The sequence below is a fragment of the Pongo abelii genome, chromosome 6, assembly GCF_028885655.2.
Source record: "Pongo abelii isolate AG06213 chromosome 6, NHGRI_mPonAbe1-v2.0_pri, whole genome shotgun sequence".
NCBI lineage: Eukaryota > Metazoa > Chordata > Mammalia > Primates > Hominidae > Pongo > Pongo abelii.
The window spans coordinates 7,402,725-7,412,507 of NC_071991.2; the positions used below are offsets into that span (position 1 = coordinate 7,402,725).

General features: G+C 45.3%; 1 pseudogene; it reads left to right on the top strand.

The window, feature by feature from the left end:
- Window positions 1-3,430: 3,430 nt before the first annotated feature.
- On the top strand, window positions 3,431-9,341 carry LOC129060553 (uncharacterized; annotated as a pseudogene).
- The last annotated feature ends 442 nt before the right edge of the window (window positions 9,342-9,783 follow it).

Sequence of the window (9,783 nt, forward strand, 5' to 3'; positions counted from 1 at the left end):
CCTGTCTTCACTGTTTTGCTATCCTTTGCTTATGAGCTAGAAACAACTAGTTTGTAAATACTGCTGCTAAGTCTTTACTAAGTACTACTACTTAGTAATTATCTACTCACAAAATACTAAAGCATTTACTGAGTATCAGTACTTAGCAAATGACCACATACAGAATACTAAAATATTTACTTAATAGCCATACTTAGCAAATGACTACTTTGATAATATGAAAGTATTTACTGTGTAGCAGTACTTAGCAAAAGACTGCGTACAAAATGCTAACATATTTCCTGAGTAGCAGTACTTAGCAAACAACTATTACAAAATACTAATTAATGACAGATTTTGTGCAATTATGTAGTAGCGGTAAATATTAAAAGACTTACTATTTAAAAAATACTAAAGTATTTACTAATTAGTAGTATTTACAAAAAAGTATTTTCAGACTGGAGTGTAGTGGCATGATCATGGCTCACTGTGGCCTCAACTTCCAGGATCAAGGGATCCTCCCACCTCAGCCTCCCGAGTAGCTGGGACCACAGGTGCATCCTACCACACCCAGCTAATTTTTAAGTTTTTTTTTGTAGAGACACGGTCTCCCTATGCTGTCCAGACTGGTCTTTTTAACATTTTAATTTTAATTTTCTTCCTTCATTTTCTCTAGTTACCATGCTGCATTTTATTTTATTGATCACAGTTGGTGAACACACTGTGATGTGATTCCTAATATTCCAGCGGGATGTTACTCCTCAGGTCACAGGGGGTTCATACCCTGGGACAGTATTCCTCATATTAAAGGGCGGTGATACGCCTAAAGTCACAGGGTGTCTACCCCCTGTGATATTATTCGTCCTATTCTAGGGGGACGTTACTCCTAATGTCACAGGGATGTACACCCTGTGATATTATTCACAGTATACCAGAGGGATATTAGTACTAATGTCACCATGCATGTACACCTTGGGATATTATTCGTAATATCCTAATGTCACAGGGGGTGTGTTCCCTGTGATATTGTTCCTAATATCCTAGATGGATATTGCTCCTATTGTCACAGGGCGTGTACACCTTGTCATATCATTCATAATATCCTAAAAGTATGTTACTCCTCATGTCACAGGGGGTGTTCACCCTGTGATATTACTCGTAATAGTGTTGTGGGACGTTACTCCTAATGTCACGCGGGGTGTACACAGACTCACACAGTGATACAACCTGTAATATTCTATAGAAATGTTACTCAGAAATCACAGGGGCTGTACCTCCTGTGATATTATTCATCATATTCTAGGGGAATGTTACTACTATTGTCACATGGGGTGTACAGCCTGTGATATTACTCGTCATATCGTAGCGGGACGTTACTACCAATGTCACAATGCGTGTACACCGTGTGATGATTTGTAATAACCTAAAGAGTGTTGCTACTAAGGTCACAATGCATCTACACCCTCTGATAGTATTCAATATATCCTCGGGGGATGTCACTCCTAATGTCACATGAGGTGTACTCCCTGTGATATTATTTGTCATATCCTAGGAGGATGTTACTTTTCATGTCACTGGGGGTGTGTATCATGTGGATTCAACGCCAGTGATACTATTCCTAATATCCTAGGGACATGTTCCTCCTAATGTCACATGGGGTGTACACCACGTGTGTACACCTGCTGTGATATTATTCGTAATATCCTAGGGGAATGTTACTCCTGATGGCACAGGTGGTGTACAGCATGTGTGTACACCGCGTGTCTCATTATTCATAAAATCCTAGGGGAATGTTTCTCTCAATGTCACAAAGAGTATACAAAATGTCACAGAAGGTGTTAACCTTGTGACGTTATCTGTAATACCCTAGAAGGATGTTATTACTAATAAAATAAAATATTTTATTTTGTGCTACTAGATTGATACAAATTCCCTTGATTTAGAGCATTTATAAACACTGTATAACAGCTGAGACCATGTCATCTGGAAATGAAATGAAAGTTGATAGTTCATAAGCAGAAAATATTTCCACATGCCGGTTAGGTCCTAGTGATTTCATCATTACGTTTTCTGACTTTTCTCCTTCAAGAGAGTAATTGCTTCCTCAAATCGGTGAGTCTTCTTTGAAAATTCACGTAAGCTATAACTCCTGTCCTTAGCTTAGGTGGACTTAGAGTTTTCATCAGAAAGTTCGGCCGGACGCGGTGGCTCACTCCTGTAATCCCAGCACTTCGGGAGGCCGAGGAGGGCGGATCACGGGGTCAGGAGATCAAGACCAGCCTGGCCAACATGGTGAAACCCCGCCTCTACTAAAAATACAAAAACTTCGCCCGGTATGGCGGCGCTTGCCTGTAGTCCCAGCTACTTGGGAGGCTGAGGCGGGAGAATGGCTTGAACCTGGGAGGCAGAGGCTACGGTGAGCCGAGATCACACCACTGCACTCCAGCCTGGGCAACAGGAGAAAAACTCTGTCTGAAAAAACAAAAAACAAAAAGAATCAAGTAAGTCGAAGTCACACCGATGACAGCCAATGTTTGCGAACCAAGGAAGTGTCAATTCAAGAGTTAACATAGATTGTTACTTTTGACATCTCTTCTGTGCCAAGCAAGATATAGGCTCTGGGGCATCAGAAAGAAAAGAGACTCACTTGTTCCTCTCACAATACTCAGTAATTTCTGAGATAAGGGCAAAAGAAAATGTCCCGTCTGGAATGCAGGGAAAGCAGAAATGCAGGTCAGGGGATATTTCCGTTGAATTGCATGGAGTTGAAGCTGAAAATAGTCACGAATGTACCTAAAATTCACTTTGCCTTGACTTTATGCATCCATCACAGAGAGATCACGCAGCGGGCACCCACGATCGGTTTCATCATCGCTCGCTTCCATTGGATCAACTCGAAATCAGCTCAGATGAGAGTGCTGAGTCTCAGAGGATGGACCTCTCACCCCTTGCCATACAGAGAAGTAGAAAGGATGGTATTCCAAATTCATGGCCAGACTCTGAGTCCCGGGTACTAGACTTCATGGTCTTCCAACTCTCCAAAAGTTGTGGTTTTGGTTTTGGTTTTGCTTTTGCTTTTTTGAGACGGAGTGTTTCCATTGCCCAGACTGGAGTGCAGTGGAGTGATCTCGGCTCACTGCAACCTCCGCATCCCAGGTTCAAGCTATTCTCCTGCCTCAACCTGCCGAGTAGCTGAGATGACAGGCGCCCGCCACTATGCCCGGCTCATTTTTTTCTATTTTTAGTAGAGACGGGGTTTCACCATGTTGTCCAGGCTGGTCTCCAACACCTGACCTTGTGATTCGCCTGCCTCAGCCTCCCAAAGGGCTGGGATTACAGGCGTGAGCCACCGCGCCCAGTTTCCAAAAGCTGTAAGCAGAGCTCAGAGTTCTTAACCACAGGCACACCTGAGGAGCATTTTTTGAAATGGTTTCCAGCTTCCTCAATAGGAATGGAAGCCAAACTCCGAATTGATGACTCCTTTGAGGAAGTCGAGAGCGGTAAGGAAAGCCAGGAACAGGGGCAAGAGAGAGATGTGTCCCGAATGATCCTGTGCCCATGTTTTCTGGAACCTCTGATGTCATCTCAGCTGCCCTTTCTCTACTTGACACAGTGATTGTGGCACCCACTGGCCTAGGTGTGGTCTACGAGGAACCCCCAAAGGGAAGGGCACAGTGAGCAGGGACATCGGCCTGAGGGACAAGGATTTGGGAGGGCAGGTTGGATGCAGGGAGAGGACTGGCCAAATGCCATGTGTCTGGACTTTGACTGCCTGGTTCAAATTGGACTTCACCCTTTTTGACTTCATGATCTGGTACAAGTTCTATGAAAATGCGTTGCTCCTTTTCTAGTCCGTAAAATCAGCATGAAGTGTGCACTAATAACTGGGAGACTATGCAGCTGAAATGAAACAAGCTGCATAGACCACAGAGCTCAGAGCCTGGCCTTTACGAAGGCCTCAGTAAGGGTTCATGATGCCCCGCTGTCTGTCTTCAGCCTCTTTATCCTCATCATCACCTTCATCATCTTTTTGTTGTTCTTATGGATTAGTTAAGAGGGAGTCATTCCCTGCTATCATGGGTGAGGCGTCTATGAAAAGGACAAGCAGTGGGGGAGGAAGGCAAAATTTTGAAGAAGATTTCTGAGACCCCCCACCACAAGCAAGAACAGAAACTCCACAGTCTGCTGAGCGGAGAGTTTGCACCTTGGTCTCCTCCCACCTGCCCACCGCACTGTCCTGTTTGTCCTGAGGATGAGGAAACAAAGCAAGGCTCCCGACCGTCCGTCCCTGAGCACTCACTGAACTGCCCTTCCCCTCTGCTGGGCCATGACCACAGAGAACAGGTCCACTGTCCTCCCTGCGTGGTGCACGATGGAGGCTCAGACTCCGTCCTCAAGGCTGGCAAGAAGACAGGGTGAGACATGAGCCTCCTGATACAGGTGACGGGTGTGGAGCCCACAGGACTGGAACCTCACACTGCAGGGCTGGAGGCACAGACCGAGTATTGACTATTCTATGGCCTGGGGGGCTCAAGGCACAGAGCTCCTCATTAGCCACAGTCGCCCAAGTTCCCCAATCTCTACAGATTTCCTCATAAGAATGCAGGAAGAAGAGAAAAGTGAGTGTCCACAGAAGCTTTGGGGCTCTTCCTGTCATCAGGAGGGAGCTTGTGTGTATTATTTGTGGGGAAAAGCAAGAGAGATCAGATTGTTAATATGTCTGTATAGAAAGAAGTAGACATAAGAGACTCCATTTTGTTCTGTATGAAGAAAAATTCTTCCGCCTTGAGATGCTGTTAATCTGTGACCTTACCCCCAACCCCGTGCTCTCTAAAACATGTGCTGTGTCAAACTCAAGGTTAAATGGATTAAGGGTTGTGCAAGGTGTGCTTTGTTAAACAAATGCTTGAAGGCAGCATGCTCCTTAAGAGTCATCACCACTCCCTAATCTCAAGTACCCAGGGACACAAAAACTGCGGAAGGCCGCAGGGACCTCTGCCTAGGAAAGCCAGGTATTGTCCAAGGTTTCTCCTCATGTGATAGTCTGAAATATGGCCTCGTGGGAAGGGAAAGACCTGACCGTCCCCCAGCCCGACACCCGTAAAGGGTCTGTGCTGAGGAGGATTAGTATAAGAGGAAGGCATACCTCTTGCCGTTGAGACAAGACAAAGGCATCTGTCTCCTGCCTGTCCCTGGGCAATGGAAGGTCTCGGTATGAAACCCAATTGTACGTTCCATCTACTGAGATAGGGAAAACTGCCTTAGGGCTGGAGGTGAGACATGTGGGCGGCAGTACTGCTTAACAAAGCATTGAAATGTTTATGTCTATGCATTTCTAAAGCACAGCACTTGATTCTTTACCTTGTCTATGATGCAAAGGCCTTTGTTCACGTGTTTGTCTGCTGACCCTCTCCCCACTATTGTCTTGTGACCATGACACATCCCCCTCTCTAAAAAACACCGATAAGTAATCAATAAATACTAAGGGAACTCAGAAGCCAGTGGGATCCTCCATCTGCGGAACGCTGGTCCCCTGGGTCCCCTTATTTCTTTCTCTTCACTTTGTGTCTTTTCCTTTTCCAAGTCTCTCGTTCCACCCAACGAGAAACACCCACAGCTGTGAAGGGGCGACCCACCCCCTTCATTATTCGCCTCTTTCTTTTCTTTTTAAAGATCCAACTGCTTTCATTTTCATCTTTTATTATGGGAAAATATACCACGTATCAATACTAAAAGTTATAAATATATATGATTTCATCTAGAATGGCCACTATAAACACGACAATTTCCACTACTTTTCAGTTGGCAGTTGAATGACATTAAGTACGTTCACATTGTTTAGCAACCATCACCGCCATCATCTCCAGAACAGTTTTATCTTTCAAAATGGAAATTGCACCATTCACCAAACTCTCCACTCCTCTCTCTCACTCACCCCGGGGGCCACCATTCTAATTTGCAACTCTGTGAGTTTAACTACTCTAGACACTTGATAGAAGTGGAATCATGCCGTGGTGAATGTTTTTTTTTTCTTTTGGAGACAGAGTACTTCCCTGTCACCCAGGCTGGAGTGCAGCGGCGTGATCTCGGCTCACTGCAACCTCCATATCATGGGTCTGAGCGATTCTTGTGTCCCAGTCTCCGGAGTACCTGGGATTAAAGGCGTGTGCCACCACGCCCAGCTAATTTTTGTATTTTTAATAGAGAGGAGCTTTCACCATATTGGCCAGGCTGCTCTCGAACTCCTGACCTTAAGGGATCCGCCTGCCTCAGCCTCCCAAAGTGCTGGGGTTACAGGTGCGAGCCACTGAGCCTGGTCGTGTTTATCCTTTTGGGATTTATTTATTTCACTGACGATAATGTCTTCAAGGTTCATCCATGTTGCCTCCTGTGTCAGAAGTGTCTGTCTGGTTTTGTTTTTGTTTTTGTTTTTTGGTTTTGTTTCATTTTGTTTTGTGCTGTGTTTACATGGAGTCGCACTCTGTGGCACAGACTGGAGTGCAGTGGCACAATCTGGGCTCACTGCAGCCTCCACCTCCCGGGTTCAAGCGATTCTTGTGCCTCAGCCTCCCGAGTAGCTGGGACTATAGGCGCACGCCACCACCCTTGGCTAATTTTTTGCATTTTCAGTAGAGACAGGGTTTCACCAAGTTGGCCAGGCTGGCCTTGAACTCCTGACCTCAGGTGATCCGCCCACCTCGGTCTTCCAAGATGCTGGGATTACAGGCCTGAGCCACCACATCTGGCCAACATTTTCTTTTTTATTCCTACACAGAAGTGAGGACGTGTAATATTTGTCATTCTGTGCCTGCCTTATTTCACTTAACATACAGACCCTGCAGTCTCATCCATTTTTTCTGCAGTGGAGAGGATTTTATTCCTCTTGAGGCTGAAGAATACTTCATTGTGTGTGCATACCACAGTTTCTTCATTGAAACAAATTTCTAAAAAGCAAATATTTTTAAGATGTCTCGGAATGTGAAACTTTAGGGATACTGTGCCCATTTTATTCTTCTCGATTTCTCATTTTATGTCTAAATAAGTGTACAACAAAGCAACAATCAATGTGTGTAGAAATCTATAACTTCAAGAAATGTACAATGAAAATGCTAAGTGGTGGCTGGGTGCCGTCGCTCACGCCTGTAATCCCGGCACTTTGGGAGGCCGAAGCGGGCGGATCACCTGAGGTCGGGAGTTGAAGACCAGCGTGACCAATATGGAGAAACAATGTCTCTACTAAAAATACAAAAAAAAAAAAAAATTAACGGGGCATGGTAGCACATGCCTGTAATCCCAGCTACTCGGAAGGCTGAGACAGAAGAATTGCTTGAATACGGGAGGCAGAGGTTGCAGTGAGCCGAGATCGTGCCATTGCACTCCAGCCTGGGCAACTAGAGTGAAATTCTGTCTCAAAAAAAAAAAAGAAAGAAAAAGAAAAGAAGAAAAAAAAAGAAAATCTTACTTCCATAATCGCAGGGGGTGTTCACCCCGATGATACTGTTTTCTAATATCCAGGGAAGGAGGGTATGATATTACTTCCAATATCGCAGGGGTTGTACACATTTTTGTGATATTGTGTCTAATATCCAAGCAAACAGAGGATGACATTGGTTTCAATATCGCACAGGGTGGACACCCCCCCGGATACAGTTCTGAATATCCCAACGGGGAGAGGATGATATTACCCCCCATATCGGAGGAAATGCACACCACCCTGGGATTTAACTCCTGATATCCAGAAAGGAAAAGTATGATATGACTCCCAACACGGGAGGAAATGTACACCCGCCCTGTCATAATTTTGCCAATATCCGGGGGGCAGAGGATCATGCTACTTCCAATATCGCAGGGTGCGTACACCCCCTCTGTGATCTTGTTGCTAACATCCAGGTTTGGGGAGGACGACATTACTCCCAATATCACAGGGGGAGTACACCCCCCATGACCTTGTTCGTAATTTCCTGAGTGGACAGGATGATACTACTCCCAATATGGCAGGGGTGTACACCCCACCGTGATGGATTTCTAAATACTCAGGGCGGGATAGGATAATATTACTCCCAATATCGCAGAAGGTGTACATCTCTGCTGTGATATTTTTCATAGTATCCAGGGAAAAAGAGGATGATACTTTCCAAATAGCCGGGGTTTTCCACGACACCCGCGCCGTGATGTTGTTCCTAATATGCAGGTGGGCAAAGAATCATATGACTGCGAATATCGCAGGTGGTGTACAGGCCCCTTGTAACGTTGTTCCCAATATCCAGGGAAGGAGGGACCGATATTACTACCAATATCACACCAGCTGTACAACCCACTGTGATTTCTTTTCTAAAACCCGTGGCACAGAGGATGATAGTACTTTCAATATCGCACAGGTGTACACACTTCACCCCGTGATATTGTTCCTAATAGCCAGAGGGCGAGTATAGGGAAAAGAAAGAGAGATCAGACTGTCACTGTGTCTATGTAGAAAGGGAAGACATAAGAGACTCCATTTTGAAAAAGACCTGTACTTTAAACAATTGCTTTGCTGAGATGTTGTTAATTTGTAGCTTTGCCCCAGCCACTTTCACCCAGCCACTTCGACCCAAGTTGGAGCTCCCAAAAACATGTGTTGTATAAAATCAAGGTTTAAGGGATCTAGGGCTGTGCAGGACGTGCCTTGCTAACAAAACGTTTACAGGCAGTATACTTGGTAAAAGTCATCGCCATTCTCTAGTCTCAATAAACCAGGGGAACAATGAACTGTGGAAAGCTGCAGGGGCCTCTGCCCTTGAAAGCGGGGTATTGTCCATGGTTTCTCCCCATATGATAGTCTGAAATATTTCCTCATGGGATGAGAAAGACCTGACTGTCCCCCAGCCTGACACCCGTAAAGGGTCTGTGCTGAGGTGGATTAGTGAAAGAGGAAAGTCTCTTGCAGCTGAGATGGAGGAAGGCCACTGTCTCCTGCTTGCCCCTGGGAACTGAATGTCTCGGTGTAAAACCCGACTGTACATTTGTTCAACTCTGACAAAGGAGAAAAGCTGCTCTGTGGCGGGAGGCGAGACATGTTGGCAGTAATGCTGCCTTGTTATTCTTTACTCCGCTGAGATGTTCAGGTGGAGAGAAACATAAATCTGGCCTACGTGCACGTCCAGGCATAGTACCTTCCCTTGAACTTAATCATGATATAGATTCTTTTGCTCCCACGTTTTTTGCTGATCTTCTCTTTATTATCACCCTGCTCTCCTACTACATTCCTTTTTGCAGAAATAATGAAAATAATAATCAATAAAAACTGAGGGAACTCAGAGGCCGGTGCCGGTGCAGGTCCTTGGTGTGCTGAGTGCCAGTCCCCTAGACCCACTGTTGTTTCTTTCTACTTTGTCTCTGTGTCTTAATTCTTTTCTCCGTCTCTCATGCCACCCGACTAGAAATACCCACAGGTGTGGAGGGGCAGGCCACCCCTTCTTCTGCCACCCAACGCAGGTGCCTTTCTCTAGGGTGAAGGTACGCTAACAATGTGAACATTGAGGACAGCCGACGAGAGATTCCCGAGTACATCCAGTCAGCCTTGCGGTAAGCTTGTGCCCTTGGAGGAATCCAGGGTAACAATGGGGCAAATTGAAAGTAAATATGCCTCTTATCTCAGCTTCATTAAAATTCTCTTAAGAAGACGGGGAGTTAAAGCTTCTACAGAAAATCTAGTCACGCTATCTCAAACAATAGAACAAGTCTGCCCATGGTTTCCAGAATAGGGAACTTTAGATTTAAAAGATTGGGAAGAAATTGGCAAAGAACTAAAACAAGCAACTAGGG